Here is a 25,727-nt window from a genome sequence, read left to right on the forward strand (position 1 = left end):
ATATTATGTGATTTCATCTGTATAATTGATATATTATTTGCCTTCTCAGTGGATGGAGGAGGTACTCGAAGGAGGGAGAGAACTGAGAATTCAATTTTTAAAAAAATAAATTATAAATTTTTTTTCAATCTGGTTGACTGAATTAAAAGATGTGTGTTTGGAGTATTGGTAAATAAATCCATTATACTAATAGAGGAACCTTGCTTTGCATATATTTCTCCCCATGCTGATCATTTTCTACCTTTGTATTAATATCACCAAGAATTTGGTTACAGGTTAATTTGACTCAGATGGTCTTATTTTGCTATATAATTTACAAATATTTTCATGATGGTCCTTGTTTACAAATTCTTATGAGTATTACTTTAATACATGATAATCAACTATTCCCTGAAATAATGTTTCTTGCTGTATCTGGGCAAACAAAGAAAACCCACCTAACCAAATCATTTTTTGAATTTCCAAGGATTTGCTGTGAGCCATTTTTCCATTTACCTTCAATTTCCTTCTTTTTTCTTGCTTCACTTATAGAAAGAATATTATAGCTGATGTAATACAGTTCCTCTGATAATACATGGACTCATTGATTAGTGGACAAGAATCTCACATTTGAAGTACTGAAATTCAAATTGAATTTGGTTTATGGTACAAAAAAACCTGATTCTTAGCAGCCTCTGCCTCCATACTTACTACTTTCTCAACAAGAGTGCAAAAGTAGGTGAAGCTTTATATGACTGAGGACCACATTCTATTTTTCTTCATTTTATCAGTTGGCATGTCCAAAAACAATTGTTCACCATTTGGTCAGCTTATTGGTAGTGTGCTTCCCTATAACAAAGTAGATATTTCCTCTCTAAAGAGACTCATTTTGTTGCTGGGCCATACTTGAAACCTTTATAGCATGAAAGAACATGACATAGTTTACTTTCTGTTGGCATAATTTCAATAAATCGGGGTCCTTTTCATGCCACAATGGAGTATAAAAGAAGTTCCAGGAGGAAGAACTCCAAGAATATGAATTCATCAAACATGTTCACCACTATGATGGAGGAGATACAGTGTATAGTCCAGATTGAAGAGGACCCCCCCTGTGTATGATGAGATCCTTCAGATGATGCTGTTTATTAATTACATTCTGCTGTTCTAGAACATCCTGAAAAAAGATCGATAATCATTCAAATGGCTTTAGTCTGTTCACTCACAGAAGAAATACCAAGTGGATGAAAAATGTTTATCAACCAGCTTTCAACATGTATTTGGATGAATGTTCTCTAGAGCTTATTGATGAGTGTATACATCTGAGACAGACAGTACACAATGAGTTGTGCTCAGAGCTGAACAAGAGAAGAATGGGATTGATTGCTTTGGGGAAATTGCAAAGTTGACCATAAACATACAACTAAAACAAAGATCCTTCTTTTCAGTGCTGTGAGGGCCAAAATTGGATATACAGAGCATTAATCTTCCCTTTAAACCTTCCCTTTTATATATACCTCCCAGGCCAATAAGAAAAGAAGCCTCTGAGCTTTAGTTCATAAAGGATCAGGTTTTATTGCTTGGGAATTAATTAGACCACAAAGGTGAAATCAATTAGGGAAATGAGGAAGTAGAAATATAGATGGATAGCCTTAGTTCTAAGCTTAGTCTATGGGATCCCAGAGATTAAGCTAGTTCAAAGGAATTTAGGATTTTCCTTCATAAAACTGACCAATCCCGAACTGCCCGTCAGGCTGAGAACCAGCACGCCCAAGACTGAGCATGAAACACGTGCTTCCGAACTGCCACCATGAGCCTAATGCTGACAGAGACTGCTCTCTAGGCCGAAAGAGTACCACCTTTTGAATGCCCCACCCACTGGAAGTTGCCTCCCTTCCAGTGGAGTTTTCCTCCCACAAAAGGGGAGGTCTGGCATTTTTTCTCCCCAAAAGGGGAGGTCCTTCAAAAGCTTCTTAGTAGCATGCACAGTCTCAGGGTGGGCTAGGTGTGGCCCTTCCCAAATGATTCAGGTAAAATTTTCAATATTAATCTTTACCACAAATAATTTTACCATAGTACTAACATTTTATTGATATTGCTATTTGGCAATGAGATGTAGAACACTGCTGCCTCCAAAGAACATAATCAAAAGCATTCAGTGGCTATGAGCAGGCTGAAACAAATAAGCAGGAGTAAAGACATTATCGATGAGATGTAAGAGAGGAAGAAAATATGTACTAGTTGTGGGGCAAGAGTGCAAGGTGATAGGTAGACATCTAGATTTTTTTCAATGGGATACTCATAATGTTAAAATCAAGTAAGGCCCCTCACATGTTGGTCAGATACTCTGGTGAATTTTTGGTATCAGTTGGACTACAGAAGCAAAGAACAGTCAGGCATGCATCAGATGCAATTTCTATCACTGGAGGAAATATATTTGAATTAGGTGGGGCTAGATTAGGGAGCCCTTTCTAGGTAAGGTAAAGAAATTCCCCAGTGGATGAGTGGTCAAAAGATATAAATAAACAGATCGCCAAAGATTTATAAACTATTAGTGACCAAATAAAAGACGGCTCAAATTTACTAATAAGAGAAATGAAAATTAAAACTTAGACTTAAAATATCAGTAAAGATGATTAAGGTGAAAGTAATCATACATGGTAGCAAAGAACAAGAAACAAAATGAGTACTAATAGATTGGAACATGGCTAACAAATTGTGATATACACTATTGATTAGAGAAATGCAACTTAAAACAACTCTGAGGGACCACCTCATACCTATCAGATTGGCCATTATGACAAAAAAGTAAAATGATTAATGTTGGAGAAGATGTGGGAAAATTGGAATACTAATGCATTGTTGGTAGAACTGTGAACTGATCCAATAATTCTAGAGAACAATTTGGAACTATGCCCAAAGGGCTATAAAACTATGCATACCCTTTGACCTATCAATATTACTACTAGGTTTGTATGCCAAAGAGATCATAAAAAGGGAAAAGAATCCACATGTACAAAAACATTTATAGCATCTCTTTTCCTGGTGACAAAGAATTGGAAATTGAAGGGATGTCAATCAATAGGGGAATGGCTAATCAAGTTATGGTATATGAATGTAATAGAATATTATTGTGTTGTAAGAAATGATGAGCAGGTGGGGCAGCTAGGTGGTGCAGCAGATAAAGCACCAGGCCTGGATTCAGGAGGACCTGAGTTCAAATCCGGCCTCAGACACTTGACATTTACTAGCTGTGTGACCCTGGGCAAGTCACTTAACCTTAATTGCCTCACCAAAAAAATAAATAAATAAATAAATAAGAAAAGAAAAGAAATGATGAGCAGGAAGATTTCAGAAAAACCTGTAAAGACTTACATAAACTGATGCTGAGTGAAGTGAGCAGAACCAGGAGAACATTATATACAGTAACAGTAACATTTTGCAATGATCAACTGTAATAAATTTAGCTCTCCTTAGCAATACAATAATACAAGACAATTCTAAAAGATTCATGATGGAAAATGCTATCCACATCCAGAGAAAAGAACTATGGAGTCTGAATGCAGATTTAAGTATACTATTTTCACTGTGTGTTTTTTTTGTTTTGTTTTGGTTTTGGTTTTCCCCTTTTTTTCTGGTGTTTCTTTCACCCATGACTAATGTGGAAATATGTTTAATATGAATGTACATGTCAGATTGCTTGCTGTCTTGGGGAGGAGAAAGGGAAGGAGGGAGGAAGAAATTTTGGAACTCAAAATCTTATAAAAATGAATGTTGACAGCTATCTTTACATGTAATTGAGAAAAAATAAAATACTATTAAATAGAAAAAAACAAATTGTGATAAAGGCAATTAAATGATATATTATTGAACCTTAAGAAATTATATGTATGAGACAATTCAGAGAAACATGGGGGAACCTATTTGAAATGATACAAAGTAAGAAGAACCAAATATATATATATATATATATACACACACATACATATATATACACACATATATACATATACACACAGAGACATATATATGTACAGACATATATATATACACACATATATACATACACACACAGAGACATATATATATTATAAATACACTGTGATGTTTAAAATCTAATGTGTGGTCACCTTATTCCTGTCCCAAGTGTAGGGAAAATTAGCTAGGGTTTACTTATAAATTAGAAGCTTTAGCACCAGTTTTGGGCATTAAGCATTTATTAAAGCATACCAAGTGTTAGTAAAAAGAGAACACTTGGCTCAGAAAGTTAAGAAAAGGCCTATCTAGCTTAGAGTTCTAGCCTGGCCCGTTTCTTCCTCAAGTCCTCCTTCATGAGCCTGTTTGACAGACAAACTGAGAGGGGAAGCTTCCTCTGCCTCCAGAGGAGAGGCAGTCCTTCCACACTGCTTCAAGCTAATTGACTAGCATCACCCAAATCCATTGGTTCACTGGACTTAAGGGTGGTCCTATGCTGAGGTCAGAGTCCACAGCCTCTGAGAACACACCCTATTGAGAGCCAGGCAGGTGTGGTTTCAATCAAATCAACTTCAACTATATCAGCAGAGTCAGTCAATCCAATTAATCCAATAAATCCAAATCAATCCCCTTGAGCTGGGGCCTTTGAGCGTTGGCAAAGCCCATTATTTTCTCACTATAAAAAAAAAAAAAAATATATATATATATAAAATATATATAATACATATACATATATACATATACATACATACATATGTATATATATGTACATATGTGTGTATGAATATGGAAATGGATATGTATATGCACACATATATACAAGAGAAACAGAATTATACAAAAGAAGAAAGATCAAAATAAATCTAAATCAAGCATTATTATGAATAGCCACTTTGGCTTAGGAAAAGAAACAAGGAAATGTACCAAGTTTATTTCATTGGAATGGCAGGAAGTTATAATTATAGAATGTTTCATATGCTCTCAGACATATATGTGTGTGTGCTGGCTGGTTTTGTTTACCTGATTTCTTTGTTCCAAGGGCAAGAATTACTATGGTGAGGATGATGGCAGTTGTGGGCATATGTCCAAATGTTATTGTGATGTAAAAAAATAAAAATAAAAGTTATCAATGAGTTGAAAAATGAAACAGTATATAAATATAAATTACTATATTAAAGTTAAAAAACACACATAAAGGGTACAAGAAAGCTGGATTCATAGCAATTCACTTCATAAATGTATTTAATGGTACAACTGCTAAGAAGCTAATATGATCATAGTTATCAATTAGTAGAGGTAATGGACATATAAAGGAAGGCAATAGTCACACTGTACTCTTTGTTGGTCGGACCACATGAGTAATATTGTATATACGTTTAGTGCATTATTTTAAGGGGGAAATTGACAAACTAGACTATGGGCAGAAGAGGACAATGAAGATGATGAAAAGACTTGGAAGCCATGCAGTATGACAATCCATTAAGGGAACAGGGATATTTAGTCCAGAGAAGAGAAGACTTATGTGGGACATAAAAACCGCTTCCAATATTTCAGGGCCCATAATGCAGAAGAGGAAGTAAATTTATCTGGTGCTTATCTGTAGGGAACAACTAGGAGTCGTGATGGAAGTTGCAGAAGGCAGATTTTGTTTAATTGTAAGGAAGAACTTTATAATAGGGCTATGTGACAATGGGATGGGTTGCCTGGGGGAAAAAAAGTATTCTACCCAACCCTAGAAGTATTAGAAGAGAGGCTAGATGATCATCTGCCGAGCATGTGCTAAAAGTAATTCATACAGTATTGATTAATTTTGGACTAAATAAGTTCAAAGGTCCTTTTCAACTCTAATACTCCATCATACTAAGAAATGACAGAATTTGTAAAAGACTGAATAAAGAAAAAAAATTTTAAATGATAGAGAATGGGTGGGGGAGGAAAAAGGGAGAGGAGAGGAAAGAAAAACAGAAGTGAGGAGAGGAGAGGATTTCAGGAGAGGACACGGAAGAGAGATCACAGAAAAGGATAGGAGAGAAAAGATATGATTGATACATTCAAGTATTTGCTTGACCCAGAAGACTGAAACAAAATTTTACAGAAGCAAATTTAGGACTAATGCAAGGAAGAAATTCTGTGATAATTAAAGTTATACAAAAAATGAAACAGGCAGACTCATAGGTCTGGATGCCAATTTAAAGGGACTCTGATATATTAAAGTACTGAATTTCAGGAAGACATGAGTTCCAATCCTACCTCCAACTTATTAGTTGTATAACAATAGGTAAGTCAACCTCTCTAAGCTTCTGTTTCCTCATCTATAAGTAGAGACTATAATACCAGGCTACCTATCTAACAGGGCCGTTAGATGGCAAAGTGGATAGAATATTGGGCCTAGAGTCAGGAAGACTCATCTTGTTGAGTTCAGATCTGACCTCAGATACTTAGTAGCTGTGTCACCCTGGGCAAGTCACTTAGCCTTGTTTGCCTCACTTTCCTAATCTATAAAATGAGCTGGAGAAGGAATTAGTCCTATATCTCTGCCAAGGAAACCCCAAATGGCATTACAAAAAGTTGGATATGACAAAAGAGTGACTGAACAACAATAACCTACCTCACATGGCTTAAATTAAATAATGTATGAAAAGCAATATGACATACTTAGCTGAAGAAGTCAAAACCATGTGGGAATAGGATGCCTAGTCTGCTACTGGAATTCTCCTAGATATGTTATCATTGAGCCTTTAGAAGATCAGCTTATATCCTAATGTTCTTTTCCAATATCAAAAAGACAATCCATCAACAAGCATTTATTAAGGACCGTTTGTGTATCAGGCACTTTCCTAAGCTCTGAAAGGCAAAAATGCTATGACACTCTAAAAGACAAAATAGTCTTTACTCTCAAAGAGCTCATTAATATGGGAAACAATATGCAAAAAACTACATACAGACAAGATCTATACAGGATAAATTGGAAATAATCAACAGAGAGAATATACTAGCATTAAGGGGCACTAGGAAAACCTTCTTGTAGAAAGTAGAATTTTAACTGGAACTTTAGGGAAACCAGGAGGCAGAAATGAAGAGAGAGGGAATTCCAGGCTTAGAGACAACTGGTGAAAATGCCCAGAGTAAGTAAATGGATTATTTTGTTTGAGGAATAGCGAGGAGGCAGGCCAATGTCACTGGATTGCAAAGTACACAGGTGTGAGTAAAATATAAGAAGACTGGAAAGATAAGAGGAGGCCAGGTTAGGAAGAATTTTGCATTCCAATAGAGAATTTATATATATATATATATATATATATATATATATATATATATATATATATATATATTTGATCCTTGAGGTAATATCAAGCAAATGGAATTTATTGAGTAGGAGAGTGACATGGTCAGACCTATATTTTAGGAGGACTAATTTGACAGTTGAGTAGAGAATAAACTAGAGTGAGGAAAAACTTGAGGGAGGCTGACTATTGCAATGATAATATTAGATAGCATTTATATAGTGCTTTAAGGTTTGTAGAACATTTTACAAATGTTATCTCATTTTATCTTCACAACAACCTTATCAAGTAAGTGCTATTATTATCCCAATTTTACAGATGAGGAAACAGAGGCTGAAAGAGTATAAGTGACTTGTGTATGGTCACACAGCTAGTAAGTCATTGAGTCTGGATTAGAATTCAGATCATCATAACTCCAAGTCCAGTGCTCTTATCCATTGCACCACTTCACTGAAGTGGTCCAATAGTCTAGGTAAAAAAGTAATCCCCATGCTTAATAGCAATCACTAAACACAAAAGAAGACTGACATGATAACAACTTGTCCAAGAACCATTTCTATCTTCATTCCATCAAATATGCGATGAGAATAAGACAATAACAATAACAAAAATAATGCTTGACATTTATCACTTCATTCTCTTTCCTTGGCTGTCCCTGTGTAGATCCACAATTATGTGCTTGTGCTATTCTGGAGCCTGACTAAAAGCCACATTGAAAAAAAGAACTGAATAAAGATAAGCATCCCCAGATTCACTAGATGAGCTTACTCCCTTGTGCTCAGAGAGATCAGCTAACTAAGTACATCAGTGCATAATACACACTACTCTAGCCAGCAGAGCTAAGCTGCTACAGATACAGTTTCAGTTGTCCAACATAGATACTACACAAGTCAATATCTCACTACAATAACAATGAAATCTCCAATTCTAGTTCCCATTCTGGGAGTCAGAGATCCAGCAGAATTCTTATACACTCTCTTGATACACATCAATCAGAATTTGCTATGCATTAGATCACTACCCCCTAGATGATTAGATATAATTTAATGCCTCTAGTGTTACTGTGCTATACATTAGTTAATAATGTCCTAGAAGCTTAGATAAAGATTAGTGCCTCTTCAGCAACTGTGTTGAGTGTGAGTCCAGAGGACTTAGTCTGGTTCAAGATCACTAATCTGTAAAGAATTAATTGTTATTTGAGGTTTTTATGTCTCGCCTGGCCTGGGGCTCCACAAACTGCATGGTGCTCCACCCACTGGTTGTAGCCATTGCCATTGCACTGGCACCTCACATCATCACCACTCGCTGACGCCTACATGGGCCTGGCAAAATTATGATTGGAAGCCTATTGAGGGCAGTCATGTGACTGTCAGAGCAGCCATCCCATTGGCTGGGGCTGCGTGGGGTTTTTTCTGGGATTGGGGGAGGAGAATTGGGCATTCTAGCTGGATGCTGAAAGGGGACAGTTCTATTGCATATTCTCAGCTGATTCCTGGGCGGTGGTATCTTTTCAGGTTGTATAATTTCCCTTTCCCCATTTTATTTCCTTTCCCTTGATCCTACTGATCCTGTTTGTGTTTTTTTTAAAGTTCGTTCCTGTTCAAATAAATCCTGTTCTGTTTTGATGGAGGCTGCTGGTCTCCTTCCTTGCCCCAATATTGCCGCGAGCCACTTCCCCAATTAAAATTGGTCCCCACAAATCTAAGACCCAAAAGTCTGAAGGAGTTCCATAAAGGCAACTTGGTTACAGCATCTTTCTGTGGATTCTGGTTTACACAAAATAGTCCTGTAATTTCTAAATCAGAAGAACTTTTCTAAGACCATCTTCATGGGACTTGGAAATCATTGAGTAATCTCAGAGTCACCCCATAATCCTAAGAGTTGTCCCAAACAGAGATCAGCACAGACACAAAGCAAATATTAACTGTAAAAAAATTGTGCCCCTAAACAATTCATATCATTCAGAGCACTGTTTTTGTGTCTAGATGATGATACAGATTACTTTTTAAGGTTTTACCAATGCTGTTAGATGTATGTGATGTTTAAAATCTAAATTGTGGTCGCCTTAAATTAGAAGCTTTAGCACCACTCCTTGGGCATTAAACATTTATTAAAGCATACAGATATTCCCATGGAGTTCAGAAAGTTAAGAAAAAAGCCTATTTAGCTTAGAGTTCCAGCCTGGTCTGGTTCTTCCTCAAGTCCTCTGCCACAAGCCTGCTTCAATCACAAACACTCTCTCCAGCAAACTGATTGTGGAAACTTTTTATAGGTCTGGAACAGAGGCGGTCCTTACATAGTGCTTCAAGCTGATTGGTTGGCATCACCCAAATCCATTGGTTCTGAAGGTGTTCTCTAGGTGTGATTACAATCCAGTTAATTTGAAGTAGGCTAATCAGCAGTTAATCACTCTCACTTGATTCAATCAGTCTAGATTAATCTCCAGGCGGGTGTTTGAGTATCTGCTAAATCTCATTATTTCATCATATGTAACAGTAAATAGCATCATAGAATTACACCTGAAAAGGATCTTAGAAATCATATTATTATAGGGCTAGAACTGGATGGGACCTCAGAGGTTTTCTAGACCAACCTCCTCATTTTGAGGAAGATGAGGAAACTGAAACCCTCAGAGATTAAGTGATTTGCCCTAGGTCATACAGGTATAAAGTGGGAGAGTCAGGATTTGAACCCAAATTCTGTGTCCAAATCCAGCATTCTTTCCATTGGACTATAGTGTTTCTCAGATTTCGTATCTATTATTATTTATTAATTTTTAAACCAGGGCTTTTTTTTTTGTATGGCCTCTATTCTCCAATGTGATTCCACTATATAACACCCCTCTCCCACCAAAAAATCTTGAAGTTACAACATACTCAGAGAAATTCAGTGACCTGCTCTAAATGATACAGCTATTAAGTTCCAGTGCCCAAATTCAATCTTAGGTTTTATAACTCCAAATTCAGGCTTTACTCCATTCCACTTACTATGTACTTTTCTACGTATAGTTTAAAAAAAAACCCTCAGATTCAGAGGGTGTGAGGAGTGGCCTATTTACTAAGCCCAAGCTGACAGAAATGACTCCATGCATGACCACTGATTGGGCCATCTATGCACCCAATAACTGGTTTAGTCAGCTTCTTTGAGGTAAAGAATACAATGCTATGCTATCATCATCATTTTAGTAAATGCAAGGTTAGCATATGTTTCTAACCACAATTACATTGTGATTGATGAGAGGTCACAGTCCAGGCCTCATGCTGATTGACTCCCCTTCAGATTCCCTTCCCACTCAAGTCCCTGTCTATCTGCCCAGAAACAACAATCAAATATAATCGAAGAGTCCCAGAGCTCTGGACCTCCCTTGTGTTTGTGTTCCCTTCAAATGGGCTCTGAATCTAAGTATACAGTACCTCTCCAAGGTATCTTCACAAAAGGGAAATGTGCTACCTCAAAACCAAATCAATTTTTTTGTTTTTTGCCCTGGACTCAGTGTGCAAAATTGCCATTAATGTTAATGAAATAGCATGTTAAGAATCTTATTCATATTTGTCATTGGAATTCTAAGTAATATTTACTAGGTAACCTTTATTCAATATAACAAAACTATGCTGTCTTCTGCTGCTCAGTCTCTGAGAATTCCAAAACTGTGCAGACAGCTTTCCATCTTCACTGGGAAAGAGAAGGAAGCAAATAAGGATTTATGTAGTACCTCCTATGTGCCAGGCATTGTGCTGAGCATTTTATAAATATCCCCCCATTTGATCCTCACAATAACTTTGGGATGTATTTTTTCAGTCATGTCCAACTCTTCATAACCCTTTTTGGGGTTTCCTTAGCAAAAATGCTGAACAGATTGCCATTTCCTTCTCCAACACATTTTACAGATGAGAAAACTGAGGCAAACAGGGTTAAATGACTTGCCCAGGGTGACAGAGCTAGTAAGTGTCTGAGGTCAGATTTGAACTCAGGCAGAGGAGTCTTTCTGACTCCAGGCCTAGCACTCTATCTACTGTACCACCTAGTTATTCCCATTATTATGATTGAGGAAAATGAGGCAAACAGAGGTTAAATGATTTGGACAGAGTCACACCGCATGTGAGGTCAGATTTGAACTCAGGTCTTCCTGACTCCGTTGTGCCACAAACTACCACAGGAAGTCAAAATATGAAGGAAATGCACTCAAACCACCATATGCATATTTAGGTAAGCTAAAAGGAAGAAAAGCCTGGTAAACACTGGAGTGAATTTCTGAAAGACCTTCCAAAATTAGGAAGGTTCTAATATGCCTAGGAAAACCCACCTATCAGTTTTGTTTTTCTAAAAGCCTTCTGTGTATAACAGCTACATAGTAGGCAGTTAGAGATTAAATGTAATCTTGACTAAAGAAGGGCAACAGCTACAAGACCAACTCAAAGTTCCTTCCAAACCTAAAACACAATGATTCTGTGAAAATTAATGATAGAGTATAATGATAAAGGGTGTAAAAGATGTAATGGATATTGGAGAAGGGTTAAGTGAAATCTATTATAAAGACTACTCATGTTAGGGCTGCTGCCTAGATTGTCCTCCCTTCTAGAGCCATTGCAAACAAGGAGCCCCTGGTCTGGAAGGTACTCCCATTACTTCCTGAGGTAGTCACCAACACATCCAACTAATCATTCCAATTTCTTCATCCCCTCAAGTGGACCCCTTTCAGGGAAGGTCAAAGAGCATGAAGGAGAACTTTTGACCCAAATAGGACACTTACTTTCCTTTGTTGGGAATCCATCACAGAACCAATGGAGTTGATTTCCAGATTCTTCCAGGACACTCTGAAAGTCTGCTAGAAATTCTGGAGCAAGGGGAGCAGCTAGGTGGCTCAGTGGATAGAGCACCAGCCCTGGAGTCAGGAGGACCTAAGTTCAAATCCGGCCTCAGACATTTGAAACTTATTTGCTATGTGACCCTGGGCAAGTCACTTAACCCCAATTGCCTCACCAAAAAATAAATAAATAAATAAATTTTAAAAAAATAAATTCTGGAGCAAGGAGTTATTCTACAGATATAGTGTAAAGGTCCTAATGTTTCACCTACTGAATTTAATTTGCAATTGAACACCATAAAAAGTCATTTCTTTGTCCTCACAGAACAAATCCATGTACTCAAAATGCAAGCATCCTAACCAATCTTGTCTGCTCCATCATGGCATCATTTCCCTTGACTGTTTCAAAGAAGACAAGGGAGAGAGGAGAGAGATTGAAGGAGGAGCCATTGTATAGCTAATAAGGATGAAGTAGATAAAAGCGACTTTCCCAAAGTCATTTAGCAAGTCATTGGTAGTGCTAGAAATATGTGTGATTTTTTCAGTTCCAGGCCACTGCTCTGTGTGTGGGATCATACTGTTCTTATTAGCATACCATAATTAAAGCATCACCCATCAGTTTATACTCGTTTTCACTTGAAGACTACAAACAAGAAATCCGGATTTTCTTTCTACTTTCCCCATATTCAAACTGGATATAAAAAGCTTTCCTTTTGCTTGTTTCCGAAAGTACATCCTAAAATTATGTCTAATAAAGTTGGAAGGGCTTTATAAATCTAGGGGGAAAGTTTTCATTGAAAGGGCTCTTTAAAGCCAACATGGAGTTGAAATAATCAACTAGTTTTTGTTGTTATTGTTGTTTACACACACACACACACACACACACACACACAAGAAAATATAAGGCTACAAGGACACTTGCAGTCCACCCCTTCCAGTTCTTGAGGCTCTAAATACTGACTGTACATTCAAATTACACCATTTCTTGTTTTTTCCAAAGTATATGTTTTTTCTGTGCAATAATTTTTATTGCTCTTTCCCAGAAAGGAAGTGCTATCTTAAACACGCTTCAGTTTCACTTGAAATGTTCCTAATAGAGCCACCAGACACTTCATAGCCACAGAAAATATGACCTTGTATTAAAGGCTTTGGGGGCAGGAAGACATGGTGCAATCACAGCCTTTCAAAGGCAATAGCAGCAGTACTTTAATGAGCAGTCTCCAACCATGTCTCAGAACCCTTTTTTCCATGTCAGAAAAAAGGGTCACAAAGATTGTGGAAGAGGCTATAAAGTTAAAAGGGAACATAGAAAACAGAAAAATGCCTACCTCTGTAGTTTGCCAGAAGATATGGAAAGGAGAGTGAATACATAAGTGATTCTGTGCTAAGAGACAGAAGGCCTTCCAGGAAGTCTCCACTTCAGGGTTTCAGTGGGAGTAAACATGGTGATCGAGAATTAAAATATTAACTTTACACCATAACCTCATAGATTGAGAGTTATAAGGGACCTCAGAAGTTATCTAGTTCAACTCCTATATTTTACAAAGATGGAAATTTAGGACTTGAGAGATTAGATAACTCTGAAGAGATTCAGCTGAACCCTGGCCCTACTGCTCAAAAGACTCCTCCCACACCATACTATCTTCTCACAGGCAAATCAGTCACTCAGTTTCCTTTGTCTCCTTATATACAATGTGAATATGGTAGTAAGGTTAGTAGATTATTGTAAAACACTAGAGCAAAACAATAAACCAGAAGTGTAGCAGATTAAATCCAGAGCATGGGATGAAATTTTCAAAGCTTTGAGGCTTAGATAAGGCAGAAAGTGAAATGACATACAGTGGACCACTGAAAGAACATTTGTATCATTCTTTCCAAATTCTAAATAGCTTTAGTCAAACATAGGTCTAACCTACTACAGTAAGTCAATTTCCATTTAGTAGCTCATAGAGTCAGAGTCATAGGATGTTAGAGCTCAAAATGACCTTAAAGATGATCTGGCAGTTTATTGATTGTTGGAAAAGCAAACTACAGCCTTGAAGTTTTTATTCTTAGCAAGCCCAGGATACTGCGACCTTTGGGGAAGTTGTGTTTTTTTTTCCTTTGAACTTCTATTTTTCTATCTAAGAAAGAGAAATGATAATAATCTCATACTCAGAGACTCACCTGTTCCATGAGGGCAAAAGGAGAACTCCAATGAGAGTTGGAGTTGGGTTTTGCTTGTTTAGAAGAGTTTTTAAGCTTTGGATGGAAAATGTTTTCATCTAAACCCAATTTTAGCAGAATGAGAGGGTTGTAAAGGATTTTGAAGATCACCACTATTCTTCCAGGAACCCATGCTTGTAACTCTCCTCGTGTCTGGATGTTTCTCTTATTCCGGTCACATATTCAATTTGTTGTCAAGTTTGTTAATTCTACATGGTCACTATTTCTCACATCTATTTCATCCTTTATTCCCACTGCCACAATACAAGGTGAGTTCCTTATTATCTCTCTCACCTAGACTACTGCAATAGTCTCCTAATGTCTCCTCACCTCTAGTCACGTCCTCGAATCTGTTCACTTCCATATCCATTTTCCTATTATAATGATATGATAGTGTCACTATAGTACTAAAAAATCAAATAAAACCTCAAATGGCTCTTAAATGCCATATGAATAAAAAACAAATGCTTTATCATACTATTAAAGGACCTCCAGAAGCAAGCCCCATTCTGTGTTTCCAGCATTTTCCCACTAACCATTCTTATACATTCTATGGTCCAGAAAAGCGTATTGACCATTCATCATTCCTTGGACATGTCCCACATTTTTCTCATCTTTTCATTCAGTGACTATAACTGGAATGTCCCCCATCTCTCTACCTTCACTTTTTGACATCCTACCCATCCTGCAGGAACCAGTTCAAATGTCACCTGATGAAATGTCTTGATTTTCTAAGCTAAAAGTGATCTCTCCTCCATCTGTTTTTATCAGATCAGAGATTTAAGACTGGAAGGGAACTTTGAGTCTATCCAACTCTTCCATTTTACAGAAGAAGAAACAAAGACAGAGGAAGGTGAGGTAGGATTTGAAATCAAGTCTTCCTAACTCCCAGCCCAGCATTTTCTTCACTGTGACAATGGCTCTCTCTAATCCCACATTATATATCTTTGTACTTTTGTTCTAATTTTTACTACAGCTTTTTTTTTCTTTATACAGATTTTAGCTTCCTCTACTAGACTGCCTTAGGGGCAAGGACAATGTCTACTTTATCGGTGTATCTGGCCTCACTATCCAAGAGGACATTCCATAAAACAAACGCTCAATAAGAAATGTTAATTAATGGATTGACTGGATAATTCAATGCTATTCCAAGGGAAGAGAGAAGTCAAGACAACCTCCTCAAGCCCACAACCTAGGAAATCCATTCGATCTGGCTAATCCTGGCAGTGTGAATCATTTTGTGATCTTAACTTATTTGCTAAGATTCTCTAGTCTAAGATATAAATATTTACAAGTGCCATTAGGATACAAGCAAAGTCCAGTTTGAAGAACATAAGGACTACTGAGAAGGGGAACAAGATCAAACAGGTACTGGTAAAATAATGTGATACTTAGAGGACCATAGAGTCCAGTGAGGGACTGTTGGAAAATCCAGAGAAATAGGGAAGTAAGTTAGCTGTTCTTGCAATTCTAAGGTGTGTGGTTTTTTTCAGCTGACTTATAAAAAGTATCACAACCATGGTATGAGAAAATTTCAGAAAAACTGAGAGGAATAAATCTACTGGCTATTTAAGATATTTCTCTTTTATACTGAATAGGTACCAGAGACAGATAAAGACCTTGGATGACCTGAGAGAAATAAACAGATCTCAGGTACTGAAGAGGTTACTTAAACAGACAGATAATTCAGAATATGTTTCTTTTTTTGACATGTCTGCTGCATCCATCAATCTATAGACCACCAAAAAGACAGAAGAAAGAAAAAAATGCTGACAAAAGAGAAAAAAAAGACTATATTAAATTTTAAATGGGTGGTGATATTCATGTCCAGTTGATGCTATTTACTTCTTTCTTTGCTTAATCAGGTAACAATAACATTTTGCTCCCTTTAATGAAGTTCTTTCCACCAAAATAATTGTACTAGGGACAAAGCTTTGTACATAATAGAGCCTTATTTAAAATAGGTGTATATAAATCTTTGTTGGCATTATCTGTTATACCTTTTTCCTCCCTACCAACTACATATGGTTTAATTGTGCATATTTTAAATGTATCAAATCTATTAGATCACAAATATTACCTAAGATCTGCTTTCAGAAACGCTACAAGTTTCAAAAATGGCATTCCTTATCAGGGCCAAATTACCCATGTCCTTCCTAAAATATGCAGCAAGAACTGAATACAATAATCTAGATGAAGTCTGATCGGGACAAAATAAAGCAGGACTATCCACATCTCTATGCCATTCTTAAAGTATTCTAAAATTAAATTAGCTTTTTTTTTTGGCTGCCATCTCACACTGTTGACTCATGTTCAACTTACTTATGATGGCCTCTGTTTTTCACCCATATTGTTCTTACTGCAACAGTTTTCAAAAGGAATTAAATGAATCTAAAATTAATTTTAGTTTTCAAGGAATATAAGTGAAATTAAGCAACGCAAAAAAGTGAAAAGGGAAGGACTGTATCAAAAGATTTCCTTTTTAGGCTGTGAAATGAAAATAGATGTTCTAATAATCTGTCCAGTAACATTGCCATTTTTTAAAAATTCAATTTGAATACCAAAATATAATGGGGAGGAGAAATCTTATTCCATCACTCTAGACTAGATAAGCCATTCTTCAATAATTTTAAAATCCCAGACAGAGTCAATACGAATGCATTAGAGGAGGATATGATTTTAAGTTCTATCAAAACTCATTTAGTCCTAAGGCAGAAATAAGAAGTTATGGTATTTGAGAAAATAGCAGCTTAAAAGGAAAATGGTGATTAGAAATAAAGGGAAGCCTATATGATAACACCAGAGCTGCCTTGCCTTCAGTATTGAGACTTCTGAAGGAATGTGCTCAGAATTCCAGTTGATCAATGTGCCTCACTAACTTGCTTTAAATGATAAAATATCATAAAATATGAAGCTTAAAGCTAAAATTAATTCTCTTTTCCCTCAAATAATGTGCATAAAGCAATTCAACTTTTGATCCATCTTCTAATTTATACATTTTGCAAATTCATATAGACATGAAAATAAAAAAGCTTATTTGACAACCAATTCAGGCCAAAAACTAAATATTGAAAACAAATATCTAAGGTATACTATAAAGATACTTCTATCCCTAACCAGCCCATAAAGGGGATATATATGTATCTGCACACACACACACACACACACACACAAATGCTATATCTAAACCTAGATATAACATATACATATATATAAAAATTTACAGATCAAGATATAAAGATGGGGGGGCATTACGTTCCATTATTCCAGATAACCTGAACACCCTTTCTGTTTCAATGCATGCCTTCATTCTCAATCATGTTACAATTTTACAACAGAAAGCAACATTTATTGCAAAATGGCCTAAACTACTAAACTTATTTCCACCATGGGAAAAGAATTAAAATTCAATTTAATCTATAGGAAAGGTAAATACAACATGGCTACACCAACCTTCCCATCATATTTATTGGGCAAGGATGAAGACTACTGATTTTGAAGGTGAATAAAAAGCTGCTTAGAATCTAAGTCAATGGTTAAATCAGAGGAATGTAAAAGGTAACACATTTTATTGTCTCAGAAAGGGGAAAATGTTTTTGTAAAAGCCTTTTCTCAAATAGTTTCAGTATTTTATAGTGAGATGAGTGTTACAAGACTTTAAAATGCACACATAATCAAGGGCAATAATGAATATTTCAACAGGCACACTGAAGTTTTAATTAAAATTAGTGGTGCTATTGATATTGTAATGTCGCATAGTAACATACAGGCAAGTAATCACCTGCCTCCTGAGTGGACTGAAATACACATGCAATTAATTACAGAGGATGTTGCTGCTAGAACCACCTTGGGATCACTGAGATTTAAAGCAAGTACCTGCCTATAACTGCAGAACACAACTCCAGTAAACCAGCCAGCAGATTAACTATTTTAGTTCACCTAGATGTCATATCACTCTAGTGTGCCTGGCACCCAAAAGCTCACACCAAGCTTTGCTCATCTTCTCTAGCATCACAAACATCTTTTCTGCTTCTTTCATGTAGAATTGTTACTTGTTTCTCTGTCTAGTCATACTTTCTTCAAGACTTCAAGGATCCATAATTTCATCCATCTGGGTAAATAATTTCATCCACCTCCACCAATGTAGATCAGACCCCTTTTACAACTCAGAGGATAGGATACATGAAGTAATAAAGGAACGAATCATCCCTACCTGGTGTCCATCTTCTAAGTGATGAATCTCTCAGAACTGTGAGTATAACATTCTAGGACCAACCAGTAATGCCATTCCACTAACATAATCTTCACTAATCTATAGTCATCTCCATGTTATGATGACGCACTGAAGTAGAAAATTCATGTACATATAGAGTTATAGGACTTGAAGGAAAAACTACCCAGTGAGGCATTTTTGACAACACTGCCACATAAGACTTATAAATTGACAGAATTTAATTAAAGCTAAAAAACATTTTACTGGTGGTTCAATATGGCATCCATCTTAAGCTTTGGCTAATATGGTCATAACTCATTCAAAGAAAATGTATTTACTGCTTCAAATTAAATTAATCATTAATTAGAGAACAGAAGTGATCTATAAAGTATTACAATCTAGAAGGAAAGATTTAACATGATCTATGGGAACAAGAATTAGATTCAGAGTCCCAACCTCCCTATTAATATTAAGGGTATCACCATCTTTCCAGTTAGCAACTCCTCACTCTTAGCCCCAACATCCAATCAGTTACCAAGTCCTTTATAACATCTCCCATATACACTTACTTCTCCCCTCTCACACTGCCACAATCCTGATATAATCCCTCATCACCTCGTGCCTAGATTGTTGCAATTTTGTCACCCTATATCAAGTCCCTCTCAACTCCAGCTTATCTTTCTGTTCAAATTCCAAACTGGTCTTCCTAAAGAGCCTATCTGACCATGTCACCCCCTACTCAGTAAATCCCATTGATCCCCAATCACTTCCCAGATCAAATGTAAAATCCGTTGACTTTTAAAGCCTCCTATAATCTTGCCCCTTCTGACCTTTCCAGTCTTCTTATATCTTATACTCTCTCCCCTCTAACTCTCTGATTCAGTGAAACTGGCCTTTTTCTCACACAAGACATTCCTTCTCCCTAAATGACGCATTTTTATTGACTGCCCCTTATGCCTGGAACTCTCTCCTCTTGTCTCCTAGCATTCCCAGCTTCCTTCAAGTCTCAACTAAAATCCCAGCACCTTCCAGAAGCCTCTCCTAATCCTCCTTCATGCCAGTGCCCTCCATCTGTTGATTATGTCCAGTTTATCTATATCCTGTATATACCTTGGTTGTACATAGTTGTTTGCATGTTTTCTCTCCATTATACTGTGAACACCTAGAGAGCAAAGACTGATTTTTGCTTTTCTATGTAGCCTTAGCCCTTAGCACAGTGCCTGCCACAAAGCAGGAACTTAATAAATGCTAATGAATACTTGACTGAGTCAGATGACAAGAATTTGCAGTCTAATCATTCAAAAGATAGAGGCAAAATGAGCTATGCCCCCTTTAGTTTATCCAGCAGCATATCAGAATTTCAACCTTCATTTCTATGTAAAATGTAAGCTCTGAAAGTGGCAGTGTAGCCTGTTGCATTTTTTCCTTTATGTCTCCAGTGCCCAGCATAGTGACTGGCATACTTTTTAAATATAAATGGTTTCACTTGTACCTTTGCTTGGCACTTACCTTCCACAAGTCATAAAGTATTTTTCATTATAAACATACTTCTCAAGTGAAGCAATATATTCCTACATGCCCTTGCCCTTTCAACTCTAAGCCATATCTCCAAATTATAAGTCCTAAAGATCTATAAGACCCTATTCCCAGTTTGAGTTCAGACAGTCATTGCCTAAAAATCAAAACTCTAAACCAATTTATCCAACTCAGAAAATTTTTTTCTTTCAATGTTCTTAATTGCTTGAGCATATTTCACCACTCAGAGTACTCTGAAACACTCCTCCTCCTTCTCCTGCTATGATTCATACTAATGACTTACATTTTTATAGAAATGTACAGTTTGCAAAATGTTTCCACATATATTACTTAGTTGAGCTGCACAAAAACTCTTTAAAGTAAGCAAGGCAAAAATTTTGACCCAATCTTTCAGATGAAGGTACTAAGGCTCAGAGAAGTTATGTGACTTGCCCAAGGTGATACTGCTAGGTAGTGAATGAATAAAATGGTGTGCTTGTGGAGTCAGAAAATCCTGAGTTATCCCAGGCAAGTCACTTGACTTCTCTCATACTCAGTTTCCTCTTCTGTGAAATGAGTATTTTAATAATAGCACCTACCTCCCAGGATTGTTGTCAAGGAAATGGGAAAGAGAAAGAAAGGAAGGAAGGAAGGAAGAAAGAGAAAGAAGAAATAGATAGATAGATAGATAGATAGATAGATAGATAGATAGATAGATAGATAGATAGATAGATAGATAGATGGATGAATGAAAAAGGAAATGGGCATCTCACTTAGAGCTAATGATTTTCTATGGCAAGGCTTTTTTATTGTAACATGAAACCTATACTCGTGTATCTTTATAAATATATGAGTGCAGAGAGTACAAATCAACAATGAGTTGGATCCAAAATTAATCAGGAAGAGAATGGGCTGGATTTCTTTCTGGAAGTAGCAAAGATAAAAAGAAAGAAAGAAAGGAAGGAAGGAAGGAAGGAAGGAAGGAAGGAAGGAAGGAAGGAAGGAAGGAAGGAAGGAAGGAAGGAAGGAAGGAAGGAAGGAAGGAAGGAAGGAAGGAAGGAAGAAACTTGACACTTACTAGCTGTGTGACCCTGAACAACTCACTTATCTCTCATTGCCCTGCCCCCCCCAAAAAAGAAATTGCAACGATCTTATGATAATCATAAGCTATTTCCAGAAATACTCATCTTTTTAATATCAGCATTATTGTATAGCTATAAAACCTGGAACACAGCTATCTTTATAAAGCTAAAAATTATAATCACAGAGAGAGCCAGGGAAAGGCACACAGTGTATGTAAGCAGACAACAACAAAGAGGGATTTAGAGGAAGAATAACACCTTGTTGCAATCATTAACTCATTTTAAACCTAAGAGACAATATAATGGACCTTCAGGACCAAATGGTTCTCTTTTCTTTGGCTTTAGGGAGATTATTTTAGATGAAAAGGTGAAAGTTTAGTCACAATTACTCTGAACCCCCAATTAGGAAAATCCCTAATTCTAGTCAGAGGTCAGGCTCTCCACCTAATTATACATTACTAACTCTCTCTAGTCTATTTGTGGCTAAGACAGAATTCAGTATACTAGAAATATTTGGGTAATGAGGCAGCAAATTATATTACAGTACCTATTGATATAGGCACTAGGAGAGAAAGTTAAGTAAAAAGCCAACCTTTTCTCTGGACTTTCCTTAACTTGTCTTCTGTTTCAATTTGCTTGTAGAGAAGATGACACTCCTCCAGATCTCCCTTTTCTGACAAAGTTCAAATTTACTTTTGCTCCCAGGGAGTGTGCTAGAATGCCATGCTTGCTCATCCCTTTCAAATGTTGTTCTCAATTTGATAATTATTGTTCTCATTTGATAATTTACAGAAATCCCCTGGGACACAGTAAGGTTTGCTCAGCCAATATAAACAGCCTTCTTGTGCAGCATTATCCCAGTTAAAAGACTTTCACATTTAGTTATGATTGAACTTAATTGATTGACATATTATCCCTTACTTCCAATGGAGTGGAATTAAGAAAATTCAATCATTTTATCTATATGGAAAAACAAGAGTAAAAGGTGGCACTGTGCTAACACACAGTAAGAAATGATAAGCTAGTCACATTTTAAGGGACTTCCCAACTGTTCCAGCGGCACTCTCAAAATGTCAAAAGAAAGTGGGGAAGGCCATCAACCCCATATGGCTAACTTGTGGAAAGATATAGAGTAGGATGGACAAGCATGAATGGGTTGTGATCTGCCTCTACCTCAATAAGAGAACATCCACAATAATGAAATCAAATACCCATTGAAGTATTTGAGAATTGTATATGTTGCCACTACAAGCAAGGCATTATTTATTATTATTATTATTATTATTATTATTTTGCAGGGCAATGGAGATTAAATGACTTGCCCAGGGCCAAACAATTAGTGGCAAGTGTCGGAGGCCAGATTTGAACTCAGGTCCTCCTTAATCCAAGGTCCATGCTTTCATCCACTGCACCGTCTAGCTGTCCCCATAAGCAAAGCATTATTATAATTGACATAATTAGTGTCATCATTGTTACCTTGTTTTTCCTTGTTTGATGGAGTTCAAATAGAAAAGTTGCTATCCTGCTATTACTCTTCCATATTTAATGGTCTACAAGCCATTGTTTAAAGAGATAAATATTTCTTCTAATTGAATAAAATGCTTAGCCTATATTATTTTGTACCCTCGCTGAAAACATCCTTAATACAACTCTGATTACAGACAGAACAATGAGAATGTCACGAACCTCATCTTATTCTCAGAGTCTCTATATTTGGAAAGCTTTTTGTTTCACATACCTTGGAGATTATGAGTTTTCAATATGGCCAAATCTCTTTGAAACATGGTTATTAAACTTTTAGGGATCAATTTCAGGTCCAGGCAGTAGTGGTCAAGAATTCTCAGAGCTGGGAGCAGCTAGGTGCCACAGTGGATAAAGCACCAGCCCTGGATTCAAGAGGACCTGAGTTCAAATCCAGCCTCGGACACTTGATACTAGCGGTGTGACCCTGGGAAAGTCACTTAACCCTCATTGCCCCACCAACAAAAAAAAAAAGAAAAAGAATTCTCAGAGTTGGTCTATAATAATAGTCTGGTTCCAGGATGGTTTATTTGATAGGTCCTCAATTATATTTTGAGGCCTTTCTTTACATCATGAGGAGTAGTCTGTCAGTTCATGAAAGTAGCAAGCTTCTCCTGAATAATTCTAACCATAAGGTTGTGTTTTAATAGATATTCAGGAAGTGCTAAATTTTTATAGCTGTGTTGCAAAGTTTCTACAATTCTCTTGAGTAATCCACATTATTAATTATCTACATCAGTGTTTACCAAGTCTGAGCTCCTTTAGAATAACCATCCTACAATTTATGGGGTTAATGACCTGTTCCAAAACTGCCATCATGCCCATTCCATTTCCACGAACAAATCCACAGCACATTTTTGGCATTCGTGCAGATCTCTTGGAGAGGCCACTGTGTCCATTTGGGGATTGTGGTCATTTCATTTTGGCAGAAAAACAACTTTCATTTACATTCAACATATGCAGTGTCATCTTCTGTCTGAAGTAATGGCACCTTGTTCCAAAAATATTTTCTAAGTTTGTTAGTGTGATTTAAAATGTGCTCTGATGGGGGAAGCTAGGTGGTGCAGTGGATAAAGCACCGACCCTGAATTCAGGAGGACCTGAGTTCAAATCCGGCCTCAGACACTTGACACTAGCTGTGTGACTCTGGGCAAGTCACTTAACCCTCATTGCCTAATAATAATAATAATAATAATAATAATGCTCTGATAACTGCTGCCAGTCCTCTTTCTCCATTGTGATGAAGAAGTTTTAATCTTTCCACAATACCTTAAGGGTGATGGGTCCTCTGTTTTCTAAGTCTTTTTGGTTTTGTTTTTTTTTGTTTGTTTATTTTTGTTTATGTTAAGATATTTCCCAAACTGCTATTTTCCATTTTACAACTGCAGAAGTATTTATCATGATTAGTATATTGCATAGGTGTTAGTTGTTTTAAATGTATTATCATTCAAACTATTATTAGTATTGCTTTTGTTCTTTCAGGGCAGTATGACACCATTACTGAATGAGATGCTTCTGAGAGTATGATGTCAGAGAGTATGAAGCAAAGCCACAGAGGTATGGGAAACTGAGAAACTAAGAACTGAAAGAGGGGGCAGGTAGGTGGTACAGTGGATAAAGCAATGGCCCTGGATTCAGGAGGACCTGTGTTAAAATGCAACCTCAGACACTTGACACCTACTAGCTGTGTGATCCTGGGCAATTCACTTAACCCTCATTGCCCTGCAAAAAAAAAAAAAAAAGAACTGAAAGAACAATAATTGTATATGCAGTGATTCAATTTCCTTTTATAATCAGAGATTGAAAATATTAGAGCTACTCTTCTTACTGATGGCTGACCACTTGTGCCTCATTCAGCAATTAGGTATCTTGACATTTTGAGATGACCAGGCAAATTGCCTTATTGGCTGCTGAGTAGGACAAGGGATAACACAGTGGATCTTTAAAAATAAAAGAGAGTCATTCTGTCCGTGACCCTATATTTCTTTGGTTCTCCAGGTGGCATCATGTAACTCTTAGACTTCCCCAAAAGGGGGCAAAGTAGAGGTTAACCCGTTACCCAACCTGGATGCTATGCAGACACAAGGACATGGCAGCTAAAGTCCACATCTTTCCTATGCAAGCCCAGTCCTTGGTTTGGGAATGACTTTTATGTTTGGATCTTTCCTGATCAATCCCCAAATGGTAGTGTCTAGGCTTACAGGCCAAATTATGAATTTGAGATTTTTGGGTCCTTTAATAAATGCTGAGTCAAGGGGACTTCAAGAAACTTATTCTAGCGTTCTTGGAACAGATGATCATCAATAAGAGAATAAATCAAAGCCCTAGCCAGAAGACGTCTAACATGCAGAAGACAATGAAGCTCTAAGGCAAACTGTCTACTTTGCAGTCCCATAAATGACTTGATGTTGAGGTTCAATTACCAAGCTCCTTGAAAGTTGTTAACTAATTATAAGTTAAATTACTTAATCCTGTTTTAAGTCTATCAATGTGCTTTTTTTTTTTTTGAGTTGAGAATGTCTTTTGTGGATAGGAAATAGGCACCTGTCCCATACCTAATTCAAATTGTACATTGAATCCTTTTCTACTCTTGTATGGGACACCCCTACTCTGGGGTGCATCATAATGAATGTTCCCCATGAGATAGCACCCATAAGACTCCAGGCTCACACAAACTGAGGGCAATCCCAGGGATTATTGCCCTGACCTGGAGGTTGTCCAGAAAAACCTTCTCATTTATACCTGGTATAGCTCATGTCTAGATCTGCTAAAATGTGGATAATGGAGTCCCCAGATCCTTTAATTTAATCTTACAGAATTAAAAGTACCAAATGCATCTGGGGTAGAGAAACAGCTTTCATTTCACCCTATAAGAAATGCATGAGATACAAAGAACACTCAGATACAAAAATATATAAAATACCCAGAGAAGGGAACCAAATTTAAGATTTTCCACAGGGCAACCCTTTGATATTCCAATAAGTCCCTCTTCCCCACAGAGTCTTAAAGTTTTGTTGTTGTTATTCAGTCAAGTCTGACTCTTCATAACCCCATGGACCATCCTGGCAAAGATGCTGGAGTGGTTCACCATTTCCTTCTCTAGTAGATTAAGGTAAACAGAAATTAAGTGATTTGTCCAACATCATACAGCT

The sequence above is a fragment of the Dromiciops gliroides genome, chromosome 3 (genome assembly GCF_019393635.1).
Source record: "Dromiciops gliroides isolate mDroGli1 chromosome 3, mDroGli1.pri, whole genome shotgun sequence".
In the NCBI taxonomy this organism is placed as follows: domain Eukaryota; kingdom Metazoa; phylum Chordata; class Mammalia; order Microbiotheria; family Microbiotheriidae; genus Dromiciops; species Dromiciops gliroides.